The 16,774-nt window shown below is 42.5% G+C and overlaps 1 protein-coding gene across 3 annotated transcripts in view; it reads right to left on the bottom strand.

The window, feature by feature from the left end:
- Positions 1-16,655, bottom strand: part of LOC311081947 (myosin heavy chain, fast skeletal muscle-like) — a 67,839-nt gene extending 51,184 nt beyond the window's left edge. For 2 of the 3 annotated variants that reach the window (XM_084112656.1, XM_084112658.1), the window contains exon 1: positions 16,533-16,655. The gene's annotated coding sequence lies outside the window, so the exon portion shown is untranslated. Of the gene's footprint in view, positions 1-15,992; positions 16,150-16,532 lie in introns of those variants that run through there. The other variant, XM_084112657.1, reaches the window with a different exon arrangement.
- Positions 16,656-16,774: the final 119 nt, after the last annotated feature.

The raw sequence follows: 16,774 nt of genomic DNA, 5'->3' as shown, positions 1-16,774 counted from the left end.
AATTTTTTGAAGGACTATGCAAAAAATCAGCCTTGCGGAGCACTTTAGGTCAAGATACAGTAAATAAACACTTTTACATTTTTTCAAAAGTGTTTTTTAATACTTTAGGATAGTTCACGTTGAGGGCATAAATCAAGCCAAAGAGGAGAGTAACAGCTGTGGCAAAGGTCTTCCACATTATCCGGCCCAATCTGCTCTTATAGTGCTACAGAGAGGCACCTTATATTTGGGTTTAAGTGGATAGTGGGAACATCATCTTCAACGATAGTTAAGATCCTCATCTTCTACCCTTGTGAATTTCTTCTGGCTCCGTGTCCTGCAGTAAAAAATAAATCAGCATAAAATTAGGGTCAAATTTTTTTTATTGAATTACATTAGACCACAGAGTGTTCCTAATAGGCCATAAGGTGAACTAGGAAAAAGTGGCTAGAAAATGATTTTCGTTCCCACACCTGGGCACTACTTTTGAAATTAATTTTTGCATAGACAAAACCATTATCGACTTTATGTTAAAAGTTCTCCGCAAAATACCCTGCAGTTTTTTGTCACAATCCATAAATGTATATAATTGTGAATTGGAAAAAAACGAAAATCTTATGCTGCTGGTTTTGTTTGTAACTTTATTTATATTCATTTTAGCAACACAAAATATCTCTCAAACTGACATTTATACATGTACCTAAACATTTGAGACAGGTTTTGGTGCATTATACACTCAAGTGTGAATGTAGACCATGAAATATGGCACATTTGTAGAAAATATGCTTCAACTTCACGGATTGGCACCAAGCAAAATTAAACATAAACATTATAAATTTAGCAAAACTGATGCTGGAGATTGGCTGATGTTTTATACATCAAAATTTTCAGTAGGTACTGTGTATACGAGTTCTCAAGCACCAGGCACTGTTTTGTGCGAATGAGCCGGAACGCGTTAAGAGTTTTCCTGTTAGAACCGTGTTGTGTTAGTGCCCCCTAAGTTAATAACTAATGATCTTCGCAACGGAAGTGAATCAATCAATCAAAACTAACTTTAGCTGGACAATAACTTTATTCTAGGGCTGTGGTAAAGCCAAAACAATCTGTTACGGTAATTAAAACCGGACACCGTCGGGTCTGATAATATATAGAGAGATGTCAGTAAGCTCATATCCAACATATTATACCAATAAGACCGGACACCGTCGAGTCTAATTATGTATAAAGAATATCAGAACCAGGCCAAAGGCGGGTTTTATAATAAGGGATAATGTGCTTATGAACAGTAACATGACACGTAGATAAGACCTGACACCGTCGGGTCTTAATCATACAGAAAGGACCTTCGCTTGCAGGAAAGGGACCTCCATGTTATAAAACCTCACAAATGTGGAGGGCGAAGACCAACCGGCCGCCGCACAAATGTCCTGAATAGGAAACCCAGAGGACCAAGCCCATGACGAAGCCATCCCTCTAGTCGAATGGGCTCTAGTACCTATAGGGCAAACCTGACCCACTGAGGTGTACACCAGAGATATGGCATCCACTATCCATCTGGACAGTCTTTGCTTCGTGACTGAAGACCTCTTGGATCGGCCACCGAAGCAGACAAAGAGCTGTTCTGATTGCCTATAGGGTGCAGAATGCTCCAAATAGATTTTCAATGCTCTAACAGGGCAGAGCACATTAGCCTCCCCATCCTCTGCGGAAGGGGAAAGAGCTAATAATGTAATAACCTGTGCTCTAAATGGTGTTTAATGTTGAATGTCTACATAGCCATGCCTGGGTTTGAGAGTGACTTTAGAGTCACTTATTCCAAACTCCAAACAGGCGGGGCTCACAGAGAGCACCTGCAGATCTCCCACTCACTTGATAGATGCCAGTGCCAGCAGGAGAGCAGTTTTTAGCGAAAGTGGTTTGACATCAACCGACTGGAGCGGTTCAAACTGCGGTCCTTTCAGGGCCCCAAGGACCGTCGAGAGGTCCCAAGACGGCACAGAAGGAGGTCTGGAGGGGTTCATCCTCCTTGCTCCCTTCAAGAACCGTACCACTACGTCATTTCTTCCTAGTGATTGGCCAGCCACCGGAGCATGATAAGCTGCTATAGCTGCTACGTACACTTTGAGCGTGGACGGGGAGCGGCCCGCATCCAACAGCTCTTGTAGGAAGGAGAGTATCACTGATACCTCGCAAGACCGGGGTTCAAACTGTTTGTCCGAGCACCAGCCAGAGAACACTGACCACTTCAGAGCATAGAGGCGCCTGGCAGACAGGGCCCTAGCCTCAGTGATTGTGTTCAGGACCTTCTCAGGGAGGTCCCTGGGTACCCATTGAGGGGCCACACATGTAGGGCCCATAAGTCGGGGTGCGGATGCCAGATCGCCCCGTTTGCCTGCGTGAGCAGATCCTTCCTCAGCGGGACAGGCCAGGGGACTTTGTCCGTCATCTGAACCAGCTCTGGGAACCACGGCCTGGATTTCCAGAGGGGGGCCACTAGGAGGTCTGGGCATCTGCTCTCCCTGACCCGTTTGATGACCTGGGGGATCATTGAAACGGGGGGAAACACATAAAGGGGGTGGCTTGGCCAGGGATGGGCCAGCGCGTCCCTGTTCTCCGAAAAGAACACTGGGCAGTGAGTGTTGTCTTTCGAGGCGAAAAGGCCGACTTCGGCCTCGCCGAACATACTCCATATCAGACGAACCGTCTGAGGGTTTAGGGACCACTCGCCTAGGGGAGTGTTGTCCCGCGAAAGCATATCCACACCCAGATTCTGAATGCCAGGGATATGTGCTGCTCTCAGAGAGCTTAGGTTGGCTTGTGCCCAGAAGAGGAGGTCTCTCGCCATGGTTTACAGGTTTCCCGACCTGACACCACCCTGGAGATTTAAATATGACACTACTGACATGTTGTTCGTCCGGACTAAGACGTGGTGTCCTTTGAGGTTTGCCAGAAATGCTTTGAGGGCCAAACAGACTGCTTTCATTTCCAAGCAATTGATAAGCTCTTCGCTGTGCTCGACCAGAGGCCGGAGACAGGCTTGTCCTCGTGCAGTGCTCACCAACCTAGGTTGGAGGCGTCTGTGAAAACTACTTTCCTCCAAGAGGCCACCCCCATGGTCACGCCCTCGTGGTACCAGTCCTGAGCCTGCCAGGGAATCAGGGTCCATAAACAACCGTGATTCACCATGATGCGCAGGCTGCCTGACTGCCAGTGCTGGCATGCAAAGTTCATTTTGAGCCCCAGGCATTCCAAATGGAATCAGAATCAAAGCTCTGTGTGTCAAAAGTTCGATTCTCCACTGCGCCAGAACCAGCCAGTCAGCGAGAGCCTCAGGGGAGAAAGCGCCGCGTCCATGCACTTCGTAAATGTACGGGGTGCTAGGGACAGACCAAATGGCAGAACTGTGTACTGATAAGCCTGCCCCTCGAAAGCGAATCTCAAGAATGGCCTGTGACGAGGGGCTATCTGAATGTGAAAGTATGCGTCTTTCAGATCCACAGTAAAGAACCAATCTCCAGGGCGAATTTGCGCAAAGATGTGTTTGGTAGTTAGCATTCTGAATGACCGTCTCCTGAGGGCTTTGTTCAAATGCCTTAAGACTGATACCGCCGTCTTTTTTCGGTACTAGAAAATAGCGACTGTAAAACCCTGAGTGTTTTAGCATGGGGGGGACTACTTCTATCGCCCCTTTTGCTAACAGATTTTATATTTCGGAGCGAAGCATGTGACACACGCTGCTTCTCACCGAAGTCTCGACGACCGCCTGAAATTTTGGGGGTCTGCGATCGAATTGGAGCGAGTAGCATCGCTTTATTATGTTTATAACCCAACTCGACACACCAGGGATGGCTTGCCAGGCTAGGGCTTGTGTGGCTAGGGTTTGACACATATTCGGGGACGGGCCGCCTAACACAGGGGGACCTGATACCCTTATATTGTGATTTGTGCTCATACTTAGTATTGGGCTGACTGTAAAGGCTTTCGCCTTGGGCAAAGTCAGAGTGACAACTGGGAAGGGGCCACTTAGTGAAGGCGGACCGGGAATGTTATTTAGAAAAAATGTACACTATTTAAAACACGCAGCGTATTCATTCAGCTGCATTTCCTTTCCCTGCTCTCCCTCAGTCTCTCTGTCACTCACGCGTCTCTCTCTCACTCACACACTCACAAACACACACACACACGCACAGCTCCTCCCCACCGTGCACACCGCGTGCGTCTGTCTCCATGAAAACGAGATCATTCCTGGAAGCCTATTTGGTAAGGGTTTTTCCTAGCCTGGAAATCCAGACCTAAATCTAAAAGATTAATGGTCTGGCGTCGACTAATGAAACTCGGCCAGCTCGAGGGGCGGCACCAAGCATGCATTTGAAAATCTCACTGCACGCAATTGGATAACACTACGACCAATCACAACAATAAACCCCATACGCTTAGCTACCAGCGGAGCTAACTGGTAGATTAGACTCTTACTGTATCCGGTTGGATAAAACAGCAAAAACGTCCTTCTTGTAAAGGAACGATTCGAGCGGCGTCTTCTGTTCCTGTTTTAGATAAAAAGCCAAGTCTAACTCGATCATTGTAGCGGCCAAAGCCGTTTCAAACAACTGGTGTTCATCCATTGCCATATTGCAATGTTTACTAATGACTTCGATGTCGCAGCGCTGTCGTCATCTGTTTAGCTCGCCTCTGGCCCGCCTATATCAGATAACCCGATGTGATTGGTGCAGCTCAGTTTGAGGGGCATATTTAATGAGCATCATTACTCGACACCAGAGTAACTCGCTGAGCAAATTCAACTTGTGCTCTCGCGAGAACTCTGGATTGCCAGGGTAGGTTTTTCCTGCATTGAAACTTTTACGGCGGCTGCCATAAACTTTTATGGCGCCAAAGCCAAAGAACGAGCAGAGAGAGTGCTCCTGTCGCACGCGTGCGCGCACACTCTCACCGTCTTCAAACTGTCTTGCTCTCTCTCGCTCCAAAAATCAATTGAGAATTGACACGATGGTAAAATATCGCAAGACTGAAGTTTCACGTGGAGCATTCGGATATTTTTTTTCCTGAATTACCGCTGGGTGTGAATCGTGCTAAAAATAAATAAAATAAAAACGTTTTTACGTTGCCTTATCTTCTCTAAAAAGCGTTCCGCTCATTCAGCTGACATGAAAAACACTTTCAATAAAAAAATTTTTTTTTAAAAACCTATCCAGTGATGAAATGTTTTCTGTGTTGACACAAATCTTGTGCGATGTCCTAACTGCCGGGATAATCACACAACGCGTACAAGTCCGCTAATGACACGTCCGATTCGCGAACTAATGACTCCTTTGAACCGATTCCATTTAATGAACAGTTAACTGTCCAACACTGAATCGGTGTATAACAAATCGGTAACACTTTACAATAAGGTTCCATTTAATAAACTCTAGTTAACTACATTAGTTAACATTAACTATTAATAAACTGCACTTCTACAGCATTTATTAATCTTTATTAATGTTAATTTCACCATTTACTAGTAGCCTACATTATTTAAATCAGAAGTTGTATTTGTTAACATTAGTTAGCCTAATGCACTGTGTGAAGTAACATAATAAAAATACAGCTGTTCATTGTTTGTTAAACTACGATTAACAAAAATTAATAAATACAGTAACAAATGTATTGCTCATGGTTCATGTTAGTTAGCGCTAATACATTAACTAATGTAAACAAATCAAACCACATTTAACACCTCTTAAAATGAGAATGTAAGTGTTCTTTTAGTAAGAGTGGTTAGCAAGATTTAACCTTAATAAACTACTGTATTTTCAGGTTATTTATATGACAGTGTAGAACAATTACCAAAACAATCTTTTAGTTTAGACTGGTGTGAGGTGAAAACAGAAAAAAAAGTGCAAAGCAAGTTGTTGTTAGCTAGCTGCTTATTGTAAATGGTAAAAATACCATAAAATACCCAATATCAATCTCTGATTTTATCTTACAAAACAAAAAAATCACGCAGTTCACAATAAAATGGACAATAGAAAACAAAATGGAACTCATTTTCTATATCATTCAAACAGCACATGGGACAGATCCGTTTTTCCTCTTTTAAATTAACATATCGTCCTGTTTCAACAGTCAAAGGTAAAACACCAGATCTCAGTTGAGCACACAGAGATCTTTGCCTTTTTGACAAATTATATACAACCTAATTCTCTGTGCCATATTCCAGTTTTATCATCACAAAAATACAAAATTTTGGCTTAGCCCATATATTGTCGGCCCACTGCTCTTTGTCTTTAACAAACACAGATTCTTTAAACAAACCAATATTCAGCTTTTCATTATTAGAAAACAACTCACCAAACCCATACAAAAAACATTTACAAAACAGTTTGCATATATCTTTAGACAAAGGACCAAGAATATGTTTATACCAAAGAGATATTTTCCTAGTCAACCTATTTGCGTCCAAATCTAAAAAAACGATTCCATATCTGGGCCATACATATCTTCCAACGAACCTCACATGATTCCCATCCCATGTCTCCCACTATCGCCAATGCTGGAGCATATTTGTGTACACTAAGAAAATATCTTATGGCACTATTTTGCACTAATTCACAATTAGATATGTTTCTAAGTCCTCTAACCACCACAATATAATCAAGTATAGGGCACACACAAGCTTGAAACAGTTTAGAATAAGTTTGAAAACTTATGTCTTTCAGATTCTTGCTTTTACCAATAATTCCTCCCAAAGCTCGACGTGCTGAATCAGCAAGAACCTAAACACCTTTTCTGAAATTCATATGTTCATCAGTATAGAAACGTCTCGGGTTACTGATGTAACCCTCGTTCCCTGAGTAGGGCACGAGACGCTGCATCGATACTCGATACTTTGGGGAATGCCTTCGGCATGAAGCGTCTGAAGTCAACTATGGAACTATTCCAATCTTGATTGGTGCAACGTCACCCGTGACGTCGCATGTGACGGTGATCCGGAAGCTATAAAACGGTCACAGGAACCAGGAAATGTTAGCTTCTAATTGGTCAAAGCAAGTCGTTCTCAGGGGCGCGAAAAGTGTGGCCGAGGGATGCAGCGTCTCGTTCCCTACTCAGGGAACGAGGGTTACATCAGTAACCCGAGACGTTCCCTTTCGTAAAGGGAACTCCCGCTGCATCGGTACTCGATACTTTGGGGAACGAATACCCACGCCGCCACACTGAGAGAAAAAACGCCCTGGTATAAAGCATCTGGTACACTCACGGACGATAGAATGAGTAGAGGGCAGATCCAAACTAGCTTGTCATAAGATTTGGTGCAAGAAGGGGAGGTCTGGAGCCGGAGGCTCAACTGACCTCATGGATGGGAGCCCCAGACAGTAGAAAATATTAGATGAGAGGTGAAGGCAAAAGCGCACCTTGTACTTCAGATATGAGTGGTTTCAGATAACCAACTGTGCTCTTAATAAAGGGAATAGCTCCTAACCCTTGATGCATAACTAGATGGACTGACTTCTCAGCCTGAGGCCTAATGTAGGAACCTCAAAGGCTACGACCTTGACCATCCGACACATGCGATGGAGGATGGAATACCCGAAGAATCTTAACATTGCCTACAGGTACTTCAGTACCGGGCAAAAATAACGTTGAGTGGCTCCCACACTAGCAAGTAAGAGGGGGCAGCACCACCACTCTTCCAGGGAGTAAGACGAGCAGGAAGCAGACTCAAAAGATTCTTCTATATATTCATATATACTCCTATATTCATATATGTCATCCACAGGACATGATGGGTGCCAGGGATAGCCCATCAACCTGATGCCAAAAGGCTGGATGAAAGGATTCATCCTCCAATCTACAGGAACATGGAGTTTCAGTGGGAATGTCCCTACGTGCACACCCTTAGAAGCTTGTGGAGGGCACTAAGGCCGCCACAGAGGCCCTAAGCATGAACGGGAGATCCCGTTAGAGAGTAGGATGGAACACCAGTACTGAAGCCAGTGGGCAGTAATAACACTGGGTTCAATGCCCTCCCTAACTTAATTGTTTAGTTCCTAGTAGAGTGGGGTTCTAGTATGGATGTCCTGACCACCTCGGTGGAAAGGGCAACCTAATTATGGGTGGGACCCCCTCAGGGGCCAGACCCATAGTCTCCATAACTCTGGTCGGGGATGAAATAATGTACCATCAGCCTGAGACAGAAGATCTCTCCTAATAGGAATTTCCCATGGAGGACTCTCCAAGAGACTAATAAGGTCCGAAAACCAAATTCGGGCCGGCCAGTACGGAGCTACAAGGAGTAGTCTCACTCCGTACCTCCTGACCCTTTCTAGAACCCCAGGGAGCAGAGCGATCGGGGGAAAAGCGTACAGATGTGACCTCGGCCATATCTGTACCATGGCATCCAAGCCCAAAGGAGCTGGATGTGAGAGAGAGTACCAGAGCGGGCAATGAGAGTTCTCATGAGAAGCGAACAGGTCAACCTCCGCCCGGCCAAACTCTCTCCATATAAGCTCAACCACTTCAGGGTGGAGCCGCCATTCCCCGGGCCTCAGCCCCTGCCTCGACAGGATGTCTGCTCCCATATTTTCAACCCCAGGAATATAAATAGATCTGACAGAGAGAAATTTGTCCTGGGACCAAAGAAGAATTTGATGCGCCAGTCTACAAAGAGGGCGAGATCTCAAACCTCCTTGGCGGTTGATATAAGAGACCACCGACATATTGTCTGTCCTAACCAGAACATGATGGCCTCTGAGGTCTACAAGGAAGTGCCTCAGGGCAAAAAATACGGCCAACATCTCCAAGCGATTAATATGCAATGTGAGATGATGGTCTTTCCAAGTACCTCGGGTGTAACGGCCCTCCATAACCGCACCCCAGCCCGTGAGGGACGCATCCGTGGTCAGAGTTTTTCTCTCACATGGTGCTCCCAAAACCGGGCACTGAGACAGGAACCATGGTTTCTTCCATACGACAAGAGAACGAAGGCATCTGCGCGTAACTCTGATCGTACGAAAAGGGTTTTCCTAGAGGAGAAAATCCCTGTTCCTGAGCCACCACTGCAAGGCCCTCATATGGAGCAGACCAAAGGGTACTACCGTGGAAGCTGCAGCCATAAGACCCAAAGCTCTTTGAAAGTGTTTGACAGTGATAGCCTGGCCAAACCTAATACTCTTCATTGTGTTTAAGATAGTATTTATACGAGCAGGAGACAATTGTGCCCGCATCGTGACTGAGTCCCACTCTACTCCCAGGAACGTAATCCTCTGAAGAGGAGTTAAGGAACTTTTCTTCACATTGAGTCTCAACCCCACGCACCTCAGATGACGCAAAACAACATCTCATCTCGATGTTGAATTGCTAGATCTTTTCGACTGAGCCAAAATGAGCCAGTCCTCTATAAGATGCGGACCCCCTGAAGTCTCAATGGAGCAAGGGCCATGTCCATACATTTAGTGAAGGTGCGAGGGGATAAGGCTAGGCCGACTGGAAGAGTCCAGAACTGATGTGCTTTTCCCCCCAAAAGCCGATCTCGGAAACTTCCTGTGATGGGGTTAGAAGGGAAAGAGGAGTTAAGGAGCTTGTGGATCTATCAAGACAGACCAGTCCTCGGAGCTGGTCTGACTGACAGTCGGTAACTTGAATCTGAACCCCCTCGGAGGTTGATCCAGTACCGTGAGATCCAAAATAAGGCCTAACTCCCCCCCTCATAGGAACTATGAAGTGCCAGCTGTAGAACCCGGGCTCCCGTAACCAAGGAAAAGCCCACTTTGAGGTTTCCTGTGTTAAGAGGGACTAGACTTCCTGTTCCAAAAACCGACCCTGCTCGGGGCTGGCCGACATGTGAACCACCCTTAGTAGATAATATTTGTATATTAGCTCCACTGTAAGCAGGACCCCCTAGGCTATATTTTGAAGACCCCTCGGGGTGTCTAAATATGCCATTATGGGGACCAGTCCCTCGAGACTGGCCTCGGCTATAAATTTCCAAATGGCTTCGGTGACCTGAAGCAGCTAACTGGCAGGAACTGACCGAAATATGCTCTCTACAGACCTCCTGAGAGGCGGCGAACTCGACAGGGCCGCAACGTCTTCGGGCAGATACTGCGATTTGTGTTCGCTGGAAGCCGATGTGTCCCGAAGCGCCATCGGCGGCGGGAAGCGAACATCGATTTCCTAAGGGCTGCATAAGGGGGCGAGACTCCTGTACTCGCTCTCCTGGGGGAACGCCCATAAGGGTCTGCGTGTTACGACAAGACCTCTTAGTTGAAGCCATCTTAACCCGAGAGACAGTCCTCAGACCTGTCTTCGGTATGGAGGGCTTCGTGCGAGAATGTTTCTTCTGGCCCCAAGCCTTATAAGGGGGGGCACGAGAGGAAACCTTCTCAAAAAATGAGGAGCTGGCGGCTGTCCCATGAGGCTGCCCCCTGGCAGCAACCCCATGAGACCTGGACTGACAACTGGGGATAGCTGATTGTCGCTCTGCCTCCTGAAGCCTCTCGACAACGGTTCTTGCCGCGTCGCCAAAGAGGCCAGAAGGTGAGAGGGGAGCATCGAGAAGGAAAGCCCTGTCTTTCTCCCCGATCCACAAGCGATTAAGCCATAAATGTCTCTCTGAGACGACTAGTGCTGCCATAGAACGGCCAATAGCACGGGCCGTCTCTTTAATAATACGGAGAGATAAGTCAGCTACTCTACGAAATTCAGTAATATCCATTGAGTGAGACCTCCCAGTTATCATCCACCTGCTTGAGGAGGTCAGCCAGGTATGCCTGTAATAACCCCATCATGTGTGGGCATGCACCGGCTCGACCCACCGCCATATATGCTTTCCCTAACAAATTCGATGTACGAGATTTGGAGGGAAGTGTCTGAGCTATCAGGGGTGACGCAATGTCGGGGAGAAAATATTTCGCAAAATATTCCTCAACCCGAGCCATCACCTCCTAACCATTTTCATTAGATTCCCTAATGGAAGAGTAAATATATACATGCGGGGAAAATAATGGATTTTTCCACGATCTTGATACCTCAGTATGGAGATCAGTGAAAAAGGGAAGGCTCTGACACGAAGATTGTGACTGGGTCTGCAGGAAGCGCTCATTCATTTTATTTTTCTTAGTCGCTTCCTGCTTATTATATGGCCATTTAACATATAATTTAACCACTGCCTTGATTACAACCTCCAGCAACTCCTCACTAACGGGAATATGGGGTGGCGAATCCCCATATCCACGTGATTCAGTGTTGATAGATAATATCTAACTTCTCGGAGCCAAATAAATCAAACGCTGTGTCTTTAACACGGTCGGAAGAAGCCGCAGCGCGGGCTTCCGAACCGTGCGCGAGACAAGTGGGGCTGGTTGATAAACGCTGAGAAAGGGTCGCAACCGTCTCAGTATTATATGCCAGCCCCACGTGCGAATCCCATGCATACAAGCGGCGCGCTGCCTCAACAGCCGCGGGACCTAATGCACTGGAAACGCGAGCCTGATCTCCAAATAGAACAGACAAGATGACATAGAGCGCTTGCTGAAGACCAGAAGCTAACATTTCCTGGTTCCTGTGACCGTTTTATAGCTTCCGGATCACCGTCACATGCGACGTCACGGGTGACGTTGCACCAATCAAGATTGGAATAGTTCCATAGTTGACTTCAGACGCTTCATGCCGAAGGCATTCCCCAAAGTATCGAGTATCGATGCAGCGGGAGTTCCCTTTACGAAAGGGAACCTAGATATTTATATGAGTCTGCAAAGTTCAGCTTGTGTGACCCAATTGTAAAATCATAGGTGCTGCGAGTAGTTAAAGGTTTTCTAAAGTGAATTATTTCTGGGTTTTTTTTTCTATTAATAATTTTTTTTTTTTTTTAAAGATACAAAAGTTATTGTAAGAGCAGTGAGCAATTTTGTATTTTGTTAAGTGATTAACATAAAGGATTTAGCCTAATATTTGTTTAAGGATACACAATATTTTTATTCAATATTCACTTTAAAACATACTGCACACATACTACCCATTCTATTATTTAATATACAAAGCTAACATACATATTTTTAACATAACAGATTAGTTTTGCATATATAGGCCTATATATGAATTTTTTCCTCTAAATTGTATTGTATTTAATTATATTGCACTACTGTAGAATGCCTGAGCCTCAACCTAAGCATGTACAAATTGTAACTGACGTTTGTATACATGACAAATAAACTTGAAATTAAATTGAATTGAACGGACTGCGGTCGCTTTAAGAGCTCATGCACGGATCTTAAACTGAAACATCTGGGTTTCACCAAATTGGTTATGTTCACTTAAGACATTGCCAACTGTGTTTACTTGAATACTATACACACTGTTTTTGTTTGTTTGTTTGTTGTTGACATACTTGTATGTGTATTAAACTATTAAATCACAATAAGCCACGAAAGACATTTTAGTCTTTATTCACAACTTACTGAGCATAACATTTTTAACATCTTTTGAACACCATTCACGTTCTTGTCCTTCTTTTCTCATTCAAGCACGTTTTCTCACTCTAGTCTAGGTAACAATAAGGATAAGTAGCAATGTGCTACTCGGATAATCTCTAACAATAAACTTATCGTCACCACGAAATATATCTTTTATCATAATACTATATTCTATCAACATATGTGTGCAATTTATAGCCTATTTTCATTCATAAAGCTTAAAGAAAACTTACCGCAATCAGATGAAATCAAGTCCCTTCCATAGCTTGGTTGAAGGAGGAAACCCCGAGTAACGTACAGCGAGACAGACTGCGCATGCGCGATGACGGGAAGTTAAACTATAAAATCAGAATAATACGTTTTCTCAACTTAATTGTTTGTGTTCATTGGAAAAAATATTAGTACACTTGCAGTTAAATAGTTTTTATAAGTAAACTCAGCATTGGACTCAAAAATGTGCCCACTCAACTTAAAATTTTAAACTGAGTTAACAATTTGCAAGTTGCATTTTTTACAGAACAATTTCGAATGCACAACTGACATTTTCCCCCGAAATTCTAGTAGCATGTTACTTTTTTCATTTTTGAGCAAAAATGTGTTTCCACAATTAACTTACTTGCTTAAAATATTGCTAAAACATTTTATAAATAAAAAACATTAACACACACATGTTAAATTAAAATTAACAATTAATATTTTTTTCCTGGTCAGTAATGATGTTTGTATTCAATGTTATGTTTCTATAAAAAAATTTAAAAATAAGAATATATATATATTAGTACAGTTAGATAAATGTTCAATATGTTTACTCCCAATTAGTAGTCAAAAAATATATTTTTTACCATCATGCATTAAATACTAATTGGCTTTGAGTAATAAATTACATTTGTCATTCCATGCAAAAGTCGGATGTTATTAAAGAAAATAAATCTGCTATGTGTTAAGGTCTTTACCGCATTCAAAGCCATTTCCTTAATGTTTCAAAACTTGCTTGGCATCCTGTTTGCACGTTCCTGCAAATGTTGCCAAATGCCAACGGTGACGACTGCCCTGTTGAGCCCTGCAGCTCAGTCTTGTACGAGCCAAACAGTCTACAGAAACATGTACTTATATATATAAACTTGCTGTCTTGGTCATTTCTCTTAAAGGACGTGTAATATGTGCCTGTGTGATGCAAGTGGCTCAAAAGGAATTCAGAAGGTGGGGTCAATCCTTGTTCAATTATGGTAAATAATCCTATAAAAAAATATAAGGGAAAACATATAGGTTTAAAAATTAAACGCTATTTTGAATGTTGTCAATGTCAGTAATGTTTACAACCCTGCCTGAAACAAAATTAAAATGTAGTCACTTTTTTTCTTCATCTGAGACAAAAAGTGGAGAAATATGTGAGACATTTTCAAGGTATGGCAGTGGCAAGATGTTTGTAAGGGACTGAAGTGGGAATGACCTGTGTTATGATGTGCATGTAAAGTACATCCAGGCCTAAATTGCTATGCCCTCAGAGTGAATGAACTGTATGAAAGTACTGTCAGTAACATGCCAAAACATATTAGAGAAGTATGCAGTCAGCTTGGCTTCATAGACTCTATAAAATTTTAAACACATTAAGATGAGAGGTTGACAACTTCACACCTGCTGTGTTTTTAATTGTTTTGGAATAGCTCTCATTGTGTAAATAGTCTGAGTTCAGCAGCTCATCGAGGCTTCTCTACAGCCACTAACAGCCAACAACTATCAAGCTTCTCATCACTCACAACCCTAAATACCTTCAGGGGATATAGTGTTTAGCTCAGAAATAAACAGATAAAGCAGAACATGATTTACACACAGCATATACTGTGTTTTGAGGTCCACATTTTGTTTTTGTGCAAATTAAAGAAAAGTGCATTAAATGTTTAACACGTGAAATGTCAAAATTCACTGAACCGCCCTCATTTAGAGTTGATACATATACATTATTTTGCTTTGTTATCATTTCTAACTTTTTAAATCAAAGTTAACATTTTAAATTATCCATAAACTAAATAATTCAGCTGCATAAGGTTGCAGTAGAAAGAACAATCTTTGCAATCTACATTTTCTTTAAGGCTTAAATGTTTGAATATTTAGTTTATTATGTTTGAAGGAAAGATGTTTAATACCTTTTTATCAAGACAGTCATCAAGACATCAACCGTTTTCTTTTATTGGTCGTGTTCCATACAAAGTCCTGCGTTATGACACTTGGGTACAGTGACCCCAATCATACGACTCCTGTCCTGACACGTGAAAAGCGTCTGAACCGGACACCCACATTCCTCTATCTGGTTTCTGCTGTCAAAGCTACATTTATTTCTGACCATGCCAACTGCTAACATGGACCATATGGAGTTTGAACAAACAGCTGCAAGCTTAGATCAGCACCAACTAATTCCCTGGCATAATTTAGTTAACTGCAGTCCTGAGCTTTGTACATTTGTATATTAAATCATTTATTTCAAATAAATTATTAATAGCAACACATGTTATGACAAATTAGGTCTGAGGCCTTCATAAATTCACTTTGTTGATAACCAACCTAAAGGTAACGTATAGTTTAATTTAATGGTAGCTTCTTTTTTGTGTATTGAATTAATCAGAAACATATGTTGCTAAATTGAAAGATCACTCTTCTTTTCATAGTTTCTATACTCCTGCAGTGTAAATAAATTACTGATTAGGACTCATGGGTCATTTGATTTTTTTATAAAACAAGGGTGAATGAATTCCTAACAAATGTCAGTCTATATTTTAGACTATTATTCTATATTTTGAATGCAATTTTTATTTTTTTTCACTTTAACATGAAAATGTTAAAGAAATGTTAATGGTAGACTCCAAGGGGAAACAAAAACCAGTCATCATGTTGACTGATACATTTAGACCACATTTTAGAATAATAGTATGGCTATTATGCAGTGTATTAAAATCACAAAACTAGATTCTTTAAAGTAATGGGTCCTTCACTCTTGTCCAATTAACTATTTAAGTATTTCTTAAATAAATTTTATATTTGTAATCAGTCTAAATTTCAAGCACTCAGGTATACATCTTTAGATCAAAGCGTCAGATTATTAGGAACATGCAGTGTATCAGAACTTTTGGCTGGAACTGTAAAAGAGAATCAAATATAACCTTTCTTTATTTAGAAATCTTAGCATGCTCCCTCGTGTGGTCAAGTAGTGTAACTGGAAGGCGAATGTTACTCGCTAGCAACCATTTCTAATGGGAAGACAGAGTAGTCTTCTGCCAAGGGGCGTAATGGGAGCTTAAATAGCAACATTCTCGATCCAAATATCAGGAGGTTGTTTGTCTCATTGGAAACATTACTACAGTGAATTGTAAAACTTTAAATCCTATAATAATTCTTACATAATGTAGGCCCTATATACAACCAGTAAGGACTGAGACAAGACATATTAATGGAAGTCCACCCCAGTAAGTAGAGTTAGATAAATATCCAAAATTGACTTCCAATTAGTACAATAAAAAAAAATAATAATAATATATATATTAAGGTCCTTACCGCATTCAAATCCATTTCCTTAATGTTTCAAAACTTGCTTTGCATCCTATTTGCCCGTTCCTGCAAATGTTGCCAAATGCCAACGGTGACGACTGCCCTGTTGTGCCCTGCAGCTCAGTCTTGTATGAGCCAAACAGTCTACAGAAACATGTGCTATATATATACATATATATATATATATACTTGCTCTCTTGGCCATTTCTCTTAAAGGGGCTATATGCAACTTTTTCCCCAAAATAAACGTAACAATAGCCTTTTTATTTTACCATTTATGACTCAAACATCTCCTGATGAGCATACTGACACCTTGTCCGCTCACAGTGGGTGCACCTATAAGCCTGTATCCTATTTTTCCTATTTTCTGTCGGGTCAGATTTTTCCCGCGCTGTCTGCGGATGTGACGTCAAGCGCGTTCATGTTAAACGTTTCAGATCACTCTGCCACCACCGCTAGTCAGCAAGTAGCCTACACTCGCAAGCAGTGCAATGGATGATAAGAGAACACTTATCTCAAACAATATATGTATTTGACTGTTCTTACCTCAGTAAACATAATGTTGACCTCCTTGCAGCAGATGACTTGTGAAGTGTGCATGTACGAGCGCGCGCTGCGAGAGCGAGCAGAAAGGAAGAGCAGTTCTGTTTTTTTGGCCACAGGTGTCAGTCGCGAGTTTAAATTTCAGAAAAACCCATATAGCCCCTTTAAAGGACATGTAATATATGCCTGTGTAATGCAAGTGGCTAAAAAAAAATTCAGAAGGTGGGGTCAATCCTTGTTCAATT

Source organism: Abramis brama (genome assembly GCF_963993115.1).
Source record: "Abramis brama genome assembly, chromosome: 4".
NCBI classification, from domain to species: domain Eukaryota; kingdom Metazoa; phylum Chordata; class Actinopteri; order Cypriniformes; family Leuciscidae; genus Abramis; species Abramis brama.
This window is presented reverse-complemented; position numbering and strand designations above follow the sequence as displayed.